The 12,041-nt window shown below is 45.4% G+C and overlaps 1 pseudogene; it reads left to right on the forward strand.

The window, feature by feature from the left end:
* Nucleotides 1-7,188: 7,188 nt before the first annotated feature.
* LOC104672917 lies at nucleotides 7,189-8,256 on the forward strand (annotated as a pseudogene).
* Nucleotides 8,257-12,041: the final 3,785 nt, after the last annotated feature.

Raw genomic sequence — 12,041 nt, forward strand, 5'->3', positions numbered from 1 at the left:
AATCTTCTCCGCCTCCTGAGTCCTCAGACCTCCGGACTTCTGGTGCTCCCACTTAGATGCCTCTCTGTCTTTTTATTTCATTCCAGAAAGAATTCCATATATTATATTTGACTCTTCTGCCAATCCTATGAAGTTGGACAGCTACCTGATTTTACAGATGAGGGGAAGGGGGCTGAGCAGGGCTGCCAGAACTGGGAATCAGGAGGCCCCGATGCCAGAATAACAACTGGGGAGGCTGAGCCCACACAGGCCCATTTGGTTTGAACAACCTCCGGGTGCCAACCCACCTCTTCACAGAATGCTTTCAGCATTTAAAGCTCTCTAAATTGGCCGGGTGTGGTGGCTCACGTCTATAATCCCAGCACTTTGGGAGGCCGAGGTGGGTGGATCACTTCAGGCCAGGAGTTCGAGACCAGCCTGGCCAACATGGTGAAACCCATCACTACTAAAAAATACCCAAAAAAAAAAAAAAATTAGCCAGGTGTGGTGGTGCATGCCTGTAGTCCCAGCTACTAGGGAGGCTGAGGCATGAGAATCACCTGAAACCGGAAGGCGGAGTTCGCAGTGAGTAAGATAGTGAGATCTTGCCGCACTGCAGCCTGGGTGACAGAGCAAGACTCCATCTCAAAAAAAAAAAAAAAAAAAAAAAATGGCCGGGTGGTGGCTCACACCTGTAATCCCAACTTTGGGAAGCCGAGGCGGGTAGATCACTTGAGGTCAGGATGTTCAAGACCAGCCTGGCCAACATGGTGAAACCCTGTCTTTATTAAAAAACACAAAAATTAGCTGGTCATGGAAGTGCACACCTGTAATCCCAGCTACTCTGGAGGCTAAGGCAGGAGACTTGCTTGAACCTGGGAGGCGGAGGTTGCAGTGAGCCGACATCGTGCCACTGCATTCCAGCCTGGAAGACAGAGCAAGACTCCATCTCAAAAAAAAAAACCTCTAAATTCACAGTTTATATTAACAATGGTAAAACAAAGTCCCCTGGGTGTGAAATATTTCATTCATAAAAAAAAAAACCTGTCTCTTCTGTGTTGTTCATAGTAATCAGCCTGCCCTGGCCACTTAAGTATTTGTTAGTCTACATTACTGAGCACCTAGAACATGGAGGTGGCACTGTGCTAGGGGCTTACTTATGATACCTATTATTTGGGGGGGCCAGCCTTGCACCTTAGCAGGTACAATACAGCATAGGACTTTTTTTAGGGTGGACTTGATCCCACACCAGTGCTTCCATGAGATGCCCTGTGCCTTGACACCCTAGAGGCTTTGTGAGGGACTTCAACCCCTAACCTATCCCTGGATCCTATAGGAGGACACTCTATTCTGACTAGCTGGCATGAGAGGGCACCTGAGGTATGGCACTGTGCAAAACTGGGAGGCAGGTTGGCAAATAACCCAGGGCGTGGGCTGACCACATGAAAGTATCAGCATGCAGGGCATCCAGCCCAGCCAAGCCCAAACCCTGGGTGAGTTTAGAGTAGACAGAACCTCCATATCATTTCAGAAGAGGAGAGGGAACTAGCAGAGGAAAAATGTATTAATTCTGAGACTGACCAGGGAGAAACATCATAGAAAAAAGGTGACTATCAGCCCAGCAGTCCAGATACTTGACTGGAGAGTCCGATACAGAGAGCAGCTTGACCAGATAAGACTTATAGCCAAGGATAGAGTGCTGGCAAGGACAGGGTGATGACTTTCTGCCAGGGCCAACTGGACCTGGCCAAGCAGGCAGGCGGAGCTCTGGAGGTGGCAGCTGAAAACTCTGGGCCTGGATGGATCCTCAGGAAGTGCTTCCACCCCCTCCTCATCCCCAGGCCCTTCCCAGGCCTCTCACTGCCATCCAGCCACCCTCCTCCATTGTTCCCTCCCACTAACATTTGTCAGTTGGGCCCAGCATTCGGCTTGGGGAAACAGACACATAAAAAGGACTCTGTCCTCAGCTAGCTGGGTCCTTCCCTCCCACTCAGCTCTCCCCTGGGGTTTAGGAAACAGGACTTCAATGCATTCTTCTGATGCTGATTGAATTCCTTCCTTCTGGGCAGCTTTGTGTGCCCTTGGCACAAAATGGCAAAGGGAGCAGGAAGGGTTTAAAATAGCATACAACTGGCCAATTTGCACACCAACATAGGCTAGCTATTACAAACCCCAAAATCCAGGTGATGCAATTTGTTCCAACTGTCTTTGGCATGGGCTTTAGTGTGGGTTTGCATTTTTAAGAGCAACGGAAATAAACATACCAAGTGCAAATTCTGTTTCTGTTGCATATGTTGGGGCCATTGCAAGGTGTGGTTGCAATTCAGGCTGCAACTTGCTTTGGTGTCCGAATAAAATGTGGTTGTCATCCATTCTTGGCCACAGGTCCCCTCAGATGACTTGTGGTCATCAGGTGCTGTTTGAATCAGCAACTTCTAGGAACCAGAAACTGAGACTGCCATGAAAGGAAGCCAATTCTGGGCGCAGTATTTAAAGATATGTTCGACAGCTTCTAGAAATGGCCAACACAGGCTAGAGTCCCGATTGCAAATAAATACTTTTAATGTAAAACACATCACTCATGGGGAGTCCCTCCTTAGACATTTGAGAGGGCCAGCGTCATGAGTACAGAGTGTTTATTTACAAAGAATGTTTTAAATCACTTTATTAGTTACTATGTCTGTCATAACCAGGAAAGAACAGCCAGCTGTCCTGGGATGTCTGTACTGGGCCATCCACTACATCCACTAGGTTCATTTAGTAGTGGCTGAGTAACTCAGATTTGTGCCTAGGCAAAATAACAAATATATAGGTCAGGGACCTTCTGGGTGGCTTGGGAATGACTGCGTGTCAGTTGCACAAATGCCAACGGTCTATAATAGACTTGTTGTCAAGCTAAGGGTTTTGAGGAGCATAGGGTCACTACACCTATAGACATTTTGTTTCCCTTCTTTGAAAGGAAGAAAGGCCAGGCGTGGTGGCCCACACCTGTGATCCCAACAGTTTGGGAGGCTGAGGTGGGCGGATGGCTTGAGCCCAGGTGTTTAAGACCAGCCTGGGCAACATGGCAAACACCAACTCTACAAAAAGCACAAAAATTAGCCAGACATGGTGGCACATGCCCATAGTCTCAGCTACTTGGAGGGCTGAAGCAAGAGGATTGCTTGAGCCTGGGAGGTAAAGGCTGGAGTAAGCCATGTTCGTGACACTGCACTCCAGCCTGGGTGACAAGACCCTATCTCAAAAAGTTAAAAAAAAAAAAAAAAAGACAGGAAGAAATATCAGATATTTCGGATATCAAAAAAGGGAAGAAATATCAGATATCACCTTATCAGAATGTTCTAGAATTGCCTAATCTTTTTTTTTCCTCCTAATCTTTGATTTGAATGACTTTTTTTTAGGTCTCAAAGCATTTCACAGCTATTGTCTTCCTTTTTAAGGGCAGGAGAGGAGATCCTGGGTAAGGAAAGTGGCTGGGACATGAAAAGCCTTTTTGCTCAAAATCACATAATTATTCATTAGTTGAAGGTGGAATTAGAAACCAGGATTCCTATTGCCTAGTAAAATTTCTATTTTACATCCTGCTGCCTCTGTTACTTGGCTCTAATATTCCTCATACTTCCCCTTAGAAAGGTCAACCTGTCATAGATAACACGCCTGAAGTTCCACCATTCGAGCTTCATCTGTTTTGCTTAAGGGATGAATGTGAATTAAATTGCAAATCCTCCTAGAAGGAAGGTATCTTTAACTCAGGGATCAGCCAACCTTTTCTGCAAAGGACCAGATAATATTTTAGGTTTTGCAGGCCATACAGTCTGTCGCAAGTATGCAACCTGCCTTTGTAGCACAAAAGCAGCCATAAGCTATACAAGTGAACAAAACATTATTTATGGACACTGACGTCTGAGTGTCATATGATTTCCACATATCACAAAATATTCTTCTACTGAGTTTTTTTCAACCATTTAAAAACGGAAAAATCATTCTTAGTTCATAGGCTGTACACAAACAGGCAGTGGGGCGCATTGGTGCAAAGGCTGTGGTTTACTAGTCCTTGCTCTAAGGTGTCCTTGGTCATTGGCTGTGCTTTGTGGGTAAAAGTTCTATTGAAAAGATTGGGTGAGAAAACTGAGTGAACAGGAAGCCACTGAGCACCCTAAGCAGGAGGCGGGGAGTGCAGACAGGTCACCACCATCTGCAATGTGGCCACTGCTGTCTTGAAACTGTAGCTTGAGCCCAATCTGTGCAGCCACTGCATTTGGGGCACCCACTGGAGCCATTCAGACCCACTGTCCACCTAAGGGTAAGCCAGATGTTCCTACACGCTGCAGCTCAGCTCGCCAATATTTGGTCCTTTCCTCCAACTCCCCCATCTGTCTGGTAAGATCCTTGCCTCGCCATAAAGAGGCTGAAAGGTCCTTGTTCCATGTTTCTGTTACATGTGAGAGATTTTGTTTCTGTTTTAAAATATAAAAATCATTCGAGGAGGAGGTTGTTGCTATAGACTGCCACATGGTAGACACTGGGCATAAGGTGCTATCATCTTGAAAGCACTTGCTCTTACTATCTCATTTGGTTCTGCTGGGCAGAATAAATAAGAAGAGGCAATTATCATCACCATTTTACACATGGAGAAACTAAGGCTCAGAAGTTAAAGTGACTTTCCCAAGGCAGAGTAGAGGAGGAGGGTCTGCATCCAGGTCTGACTCCAAAGCCCTGACCTCCAAGGCTTGCCGTGCACTGGGACGACTCCAGGAGGGCAGATGTGCAGAGAGTAGCTCCTGCAGAGCCCAGCCTCCTCCCATCCTCCCACCCAGATGAAGAGCTGGCCGAGCACTCATGGCTGAAAAAGGCAGCTGGCTACTCCCCACAGCCTCAGACTCCCCAAGGTCTCACGGTGGACCCTTCAGCCTGGCAGTTTCTCCGTGGTCTTCTGCCACTTTGCCTGGGATGGAAAAGGGCTTCCACCCATTGGCAATGCCCACTGCCTGCCCCATTCTCACCTGCCCAGCAGCTTAGTCTCCAGGGAGGTCTGCTAGAGCCTCAAGGCCTTACTGCATGAAGAGCCCTCCCAGAGAAGCTTTTGTTCTTAGCTATTTACTAGCTTATTGTCTGACATGCAGTCAGCACTCCGTATACATTTGTCGCATGGATAAATGAATGAATTAACCTTCAGGTACCCCAGAAATCCCACCATAAGATTCCCTGAGCTTAGCTCAGTGACATAACCCACAGGGTTTTTTAGAATTTAGTCCAATTGGATGAGCCTATAGTAAGGACGCAAGGGAGCATCCACTGGGCCTTTCTCTTCATACACATTCACTTCATCCTCATTGGCCGTCTGCCGTCAGCACCCTCATCACCCTATTTTACAGAGCAAGGGACTGGGGCCTGTACCGTTGAGGAACTTGCTCAAGGTCACCCAGGTGGCCAGGGATGGGGTGAGGATTAGACCCTCTGAGGCCTGTTGTCTCCACACAGTTCTCACTGGCCTTTTATAGGCACTAACTCATGCAGGTAAAGGAGGCTCCAGAATTACCCCAAAGGCAAATGGGTGCATGAGCCATGCTGAAAAAGGAGGGAGCTCAGAGGCTCCCCCATGTCAGCCCCAGCCAGTAGCACCAGGCACAGACAGGCTACAATGGAACTTTGTGGAGCTGCATAGAGCTTGCTCCCTTCTCCCTGCAGGCTGCGTGCTGGAGGCTGGAATTCCAGTGCCAACATGGGAAGGTCCAGAAACCTGGTATCACAGCAGGCCTTTCTGCAGAAGCGAGCAGCCTGGATGCATGGATATGACTTGGCCCAATCTGAAGGACACTGACTCTCTCCCGGCCTGTGCTGTCCAGGAAATCCTGCCATTAAAGTCACATCCCTTGGTGTGTCACTGCTTCTGGTTTTCAGGAATCCTTTATAAAAATGTATATTTAAAAAATAAAGAAGCCAAGTATGGTGGTTCACGCCTGTAATCCCAGCATGTTGGGAGGCCAAGGCAGGTGGATCACTTGAGGTCAGGAGTTTGAGACTAGCCTGGCCAACATGGTGAAACTTCATCTCTACTAAAAATACAAACATTAGCCAGGCATGGTGGCTCACTCCCGTAATCCAAGCTACTCAGGAGACTGAGGCCGAAGAATCATGTGAACCCAGAAGTTGGAAGTTACAGTGAACCGAGATCACACCACTGCACTCCAGCCTGAGCAACAGAGCGAGACTCCATCTCAAAAAAAATAAAGAAAAATGGATGTGTGAGGTGAAAGGAGTCCTGGGGCAGAGGGGGACAGAGAAGGTCCTGATATCTACTTGGCAACTTTGCCCTACCAGGCACGTGTCCTGCACCAGGCCTTCCTCACACCCACCAGGATATGGACTCAGCCTCCCGGGACCTGCCCCATAGAAGATGATGGCAACGTGCAGGGCCAGAGGAACAGGGTGGGCTGCACCCCCAATAGCTCACAGCTTCCTTCTCTTAGGTCTCCTCAGTGCTTTCTCACTGGCCACAGCTTCCTCCTTCTTCCTTTCCACAGCAGCCTCCCACTCCCCAGCTCCCGCTACCAGCCCCTCCATGCTTACACGCCCACGACCCACACTGAGTCCGGCAGACAAGAGCCTGCAGCTACCAAGACCCACCTGTCTTAGAAGGCAGGAAGAGAATTAGAAATAATAAGGTCTTTTTTCTTGAGATTTGAGGTCAAAAGCTAGCTAGCGGCTGCACAGGGAAACCAGCTCAGCTATCTCTGACATCAGAGCCTGAGGCTTCCAAGCCTGTGCCCTCAGCAGTGAGGCTGGTAGGTGGGATCACAAACCCCTCCTCCTCTGCATCCCAGCCCTCTGCATCCCTGCTCGTCTCTCGCTAACCCTGCTTCTAGTTTCTAGAGGCAGTTGCAAAGCCAACTTTAAGGCTAAGGAGTCCAAAGGAGTCCGGCGCTGAGGGTGAATTTCAGGCATGTGGCAGGCTGTGGGGGGAGATCATCAGTCTTCAGGTGACAGTCTTGTCTACACCTGTGAGCAAGGTTGACAAGGGCAGAGGTGGCCTCACTGCCTTCAGCTTGTCTTCATTCAGGCTGTGGTCATTTCTATAGACCAGTGGTACCCAGACCATCAGCATCATCATCACCTAGGGACTTGTTAGCAATACAAATTTCTAACAGCAGAGCTGTGGACAGTTTGCCTGGTCTGTTAGGGCCTCCGGCCTGGAATCACGCCACCGTCATGTCCCACTACCTGCACAATCCTCCAAAACATGTCTCTGTGCATCAGGAACGTGGCCAATGACACCAGCTCTGCAGATGGACAGGATAAATTTGGTCATGATGGTCCTACAGGAGATGTTTATGTTCCACTTGATTTCCACACCCGCCGTCCAGGAGGATTTGCTTATGTTCAATTTGAGGATGTTCGTGATGCTGAAGATGCTTTGCATAATTTGGACAGGAAATAGATATGTGGACATCAGGTTGAAATACAGTTTACACAGGGGAATCAGAAGACACCAAATCAGATGAAAGCCAAGGAACAGAGGAATGTGTACAGTTCTTCATGCCATGATGGTTATGATAGATACAGAGATTCTAGAAGCCAAAGTTATTAAAGGAGATCCAGAAGTCAGTCTTTTGATTACAATTATAGAAGATCTTACAGTCCTAGAAATCAACCAACTGGAAAACCACGGAGTAGCAGAAGCCATTCCGACAATGGTGGATTCAAACACCAAAATCCATATTTTTTGGATGAAGGCTAAATCACATTCTAGGTCTGCATCCCACACCAAAACTAGAGGCACCTCTAAAACAGATTCCGGGCTGGGTGCAGTGATGCACACCTTTAATCCCAGGAGTTTGGGGGGCTGAGGCTGGAGGATCACTTGAGCTCAGGAGTTTGAGATCAGCCTGGGCAACATGGCAAAACACCGTCTCTACAAAAAAAAAAAAAAAAAAAAAAAATTAGCCAGGCATGGCAGTGCATGCCTGTAGTCCCAGCTACTTGGGAGACTGAAGTGGGAGGATTGGTTCAGCCTGGGAGGTGGAGGCTGCAGGGAGCCTTGATTGTGCCACTACACTCCAGCCTGGGTGACAAAGCAAGACCCTGTCTCAAAAAGTAAGTAAAAATGAATAAATAAATCAGATTCCAAACATATTAAATAAGTCTGGCTCAAGATATGAAAAGGAATCAAAGAAAAAAGAACTATTTAGATCCAAATGTCAGTCAAGATCACAGTCTAGTTCTAGTTCAAAATCTAAATCAAGGTATTGGACTGCTCCTAAATCCAACGGCCACTGATAGTATAAACTAAGATTGTTTTTAGGCACATATCGTTTATTTATAGTTTGGTTTACTTAAATTATCAGGAATTGGCCAGGCATGGTGGCTCACCCCTATAATCCTAGCACTTTGGGAGGCTGAGGCAGGCAGATCTCTTGAGCCCGGGAGTTCGAGACCAGCTTAGGCAACATGGTGAAACCCCTATCTCTACCAAAAATTAAAATATTTGCTGGGCATGGTGATGTGCGCCTGTGGTACCAGCTACCTGCGGGGCTGAAGCAGGAGTATTGCTTGAGCCCAGGAGATCGAGGCTACATTGAGCCAAGATCACACCACTGCACTCCAGCCTAGGTGACAAAATTAGACCCTGTCTCAAAAAAAAAAAAAAAAAAAAAAAAAAAAAAAAAATCAGGAACACAATATTTTAACGATGCTTTAAAAACACTTCTTTTTAAAAACACTGTACCAGGCAATGGTAATAATTCAAATGATATGCTGTGGAGAAGTCACTTTTAAGAGTCCAGTTTGTAACCCCGTTTCTACTAAACAAAGTACAAAAACTAGCCGGGCATAGTGGTGGGCGCCTGTAGTCCCAGCTACTCGGGAGGCTGAGGAGGAGAATGGCGTGAACCCGGGAGGCAGAGCTAGGAGTGAGCCAAGATGGAGGCACTGCACTCCAGGCTGGGCGACAGAGCGAGACTCCGTCTCAAAAAAACAAAAAAAAAGAGTCCAGGCCGGGCTCGGTGGCTCACGCCTGTAATCCCAGCACTTTGGGAGGCCGAGGCAGGTGGATCACGAGGTCAGGAGATCAAGACCATCCTGGCTAACACGGTGAAACCCCCGTCTCTACCGAAAATACAAAAAATTAGCCGGGCAGGGTGGTGGGCGACTGTAGTCCCAGCTACTCGGGAGGCTGAGGCAGGAGAATGGCCTGAACCCGGGAGGCGGAGCTTATAGTGAGGCGAGATCGCGCCACTGCACTCCGGCCTGGGCGACAGAGCGAGACTCTGTCTCAAAAAAAAAAAAAAAAAAAAAAAAAAAAAAGAGTCCGGTTTGTTTAAGGTTATAGGTAACCACCAGTTTGTGGTGTCTCTGTATATTTTTAAAAGATTCTTTTCTTCGTGTTTGAAATTTGTGGCAAAAAGATGTTGGTTGACCATAATTTACAACATTTTCTTTTTTTTTTTTTTTTTTTTAAAGACAGGCTGTCTCGCTTTGTCACCCGGGCTGGAGTGCAGTGATGCAATCAAAGCTCATTGCAACCTCTAATTCTTGGGCTCAAGTGATTCTCCCACCACAACATCTCAAGTAGTTTGACTTTAGGTGCACGCCACCATTCTTGGCTCATTTTTAAATTTTTTGTAGAGATGGGGTCTCACCATGTTGCCCAGGCTGGTCTCAAAATCCTGGGCTCAAGCAAATCACCCACTTTGGCTTTCCAAAGTGTTGGGATTACAGGTGTGAGCCACTGTGCCCGGCCTCACATTGTCTTATTAAAAATAAACTTTCATATTCATATTTGGTAGAACTGTTAACTTAGAAACGTAACTTGCTAATAAGATAGAATGATACAAAAGTGAAGTTGTAGCCACAGTAGAGTACTAGTGCTCAGACACATTTAGGTTCAGGCTGGGCCTGGATGTCTTGACAAGATGTCTAGGCCTGTGATAATCATTTGTTTATCATGCAATGAGGAATAGGTCTTTTGTTGACCCCACTGTTTTAGGGAATGATGCCAACCGGATTATGCAATATTTTCAGGGAGATTGAGTTTTGACTGAAACGTGGAGTCTTCACTGGTTCTTTTGGTTTCTATGAAGATTTGGACATAGAAAACATGAGAAAAACTTACCTTAAAATTTGAGCAGGTCAGTGATGGCAGAAATCATTTTAAGGGGAAAAGAATGTTCCTATGCAATTATTCTAAGATTTAAGGAGCATTGTTGACCATGGTATTGCTTTGTTTTCATACTGCTGTTAGAAGCAAGTAAATTGTTTCAAAGTAGATTTTGCACGTGCATATGTAAAAGTACTGAATTTTAGGCCGAGTACGGTGGCTCACAGCTATAATCCCACCACTTTGGGAGGCTGGGGCAGGCGGATCACCTGAGGTCAGGAGTTCGAGACCAGCCTGGCCAACATGGTGAAACTTCGTCTCTACTAAAAATACTAAAATTAGCCGGACATGGTGGCATGTGCCTGTAATACCAGCTACTCAGGAGGCTGAGGCAAGAGAATCTCTTGAACTCGGAAGGCGGAGGTTGCAGTGAGCTGAGATCGCACCATTGCACTTCAGCCTGGGTGACACAGTGAGACTTCATCTCAAAAAAATAAAATATAAAAGTACTAAATTTTGATGCTTGCAGTATGTGGCGTGTGCGTTTGTATACATATTTGCCTACCTCTTTATGAGGGAGGGTTGCTCTTCATGCCTCAGTGTATTTAATGTGAGCTAAGATGAAAGACAGCACTTCATTCTAGGTGATTCTGTGGTGCCATGAAGTTCAAAGTAATTTTGGAAAAAGAATTAGTCAACTTTCAGCAAGTCACATCTCTGAGTTTTTGGTTATCAATGTAGTGCCTGACTAAAAATGGAGTAATATCCTTCATTTATTATACCCTTCATTCAAATATATCATTTACAATTTAAAGTGTTTCTCTGAAAGATTGTTTTGGGGGCAAAAGTGACTTGACATGTCCAATCTCGTTTCAGAATAAAAAGCATCTTTTAAAATCTGACATGCTTGCTTACATATTGAAGTATGAATTATCTTAGGGAAACAATTCCTTTTAAAGGATTACTTTTTTCAATTTTGGTTTTAGTAATCTAGGCTTTGCCTGTAAAGAACAAAAACGTGGCTTTTAAATATTGTTTGTGGAATGTGTTTATAAAGGATGGATTCTAGAACCTTTGTATATTTGATAGTGTTTCTAACTTTCATTTATTTACCATTTGCAGTTAATGTCCAAGTTCTGCTATGCATCATTTATATGCACGTTTCTATAATATTTTGAGATTTTCCTGGATGTGTGGTTAAACAACAAAAAGTCTATTTAAAACTGTACCAGTAGTTTGAAGTTGTGGCAAAGAGGAAAATTGTGAGGTTAAACATCGTATTTTCTTTCTTATAGAAACTTCTAAAAAGGTAATGTTATGTGTTATTTTTAGGAAATATTGTGTACAGCTTTTCAAACATCAATGTTTGGATCAAAACAAGACCCAACTTATTTTCTGCTTGCTGTAAAATAAGCAAACATGCTATAATGAAAACAAAATGAAGGAAATAATGGTTAATTGGAAAAAAAGAAAAAAAAAAAGGCAAATTCTCTGTTCCATTCCAGGCTCAATGGATCAGAAACTCTGGGGGTGGGCCTGAGATCCACTGGGCTGGATCAGGAATCCCTGCACTATCATACATTGCACTATCATACTATTATTTTTTAACATCCAAAAAAGAAGAGTAAAAAGGATGAGATAAAGGTGAAATTAACAATATTTTAAATGTCTTATTACCTTCTCTTGGCACAATACGCAATTTTAGACGACATCCAACTAGAATGATTATGGATGTAAAGTCGTATTTCAAATAGTCTTCTGGATGATTGCAATTGCAGCCAACTCTGCAAGGTCTGAGGAAAGCGCTGCTGTTTTCATTTCATAATGTGGCTGGGGGCAGAGGAGGGAGGGTCAGCTCTGCCATGTGGGGGCTGTGCAGTGTGATTTCCATATTAGTGTTATCTTCAGTCCAAGATTTCTTTTCAACATTGTTTTAAAGCCACTTATCCTTTTTGGGAGCCTTAGT

Source organism: Rhinopithecus roxellana, chromosome 21 (assembly GCF_007565055.1).
Source record: "Rhinopithecus roxellana isolate Shanxi Qingling chromosome 21, ASM756505v1, whole genome shotgun sequence".
NCBI classification, from domain to species: domain Eukaryota; kingdom Metazoa; phylum Chordata; class Mammalia; order Primates; family Cercopithecidae; genus Rhinopithecus; species Rhinopithecus roxellana.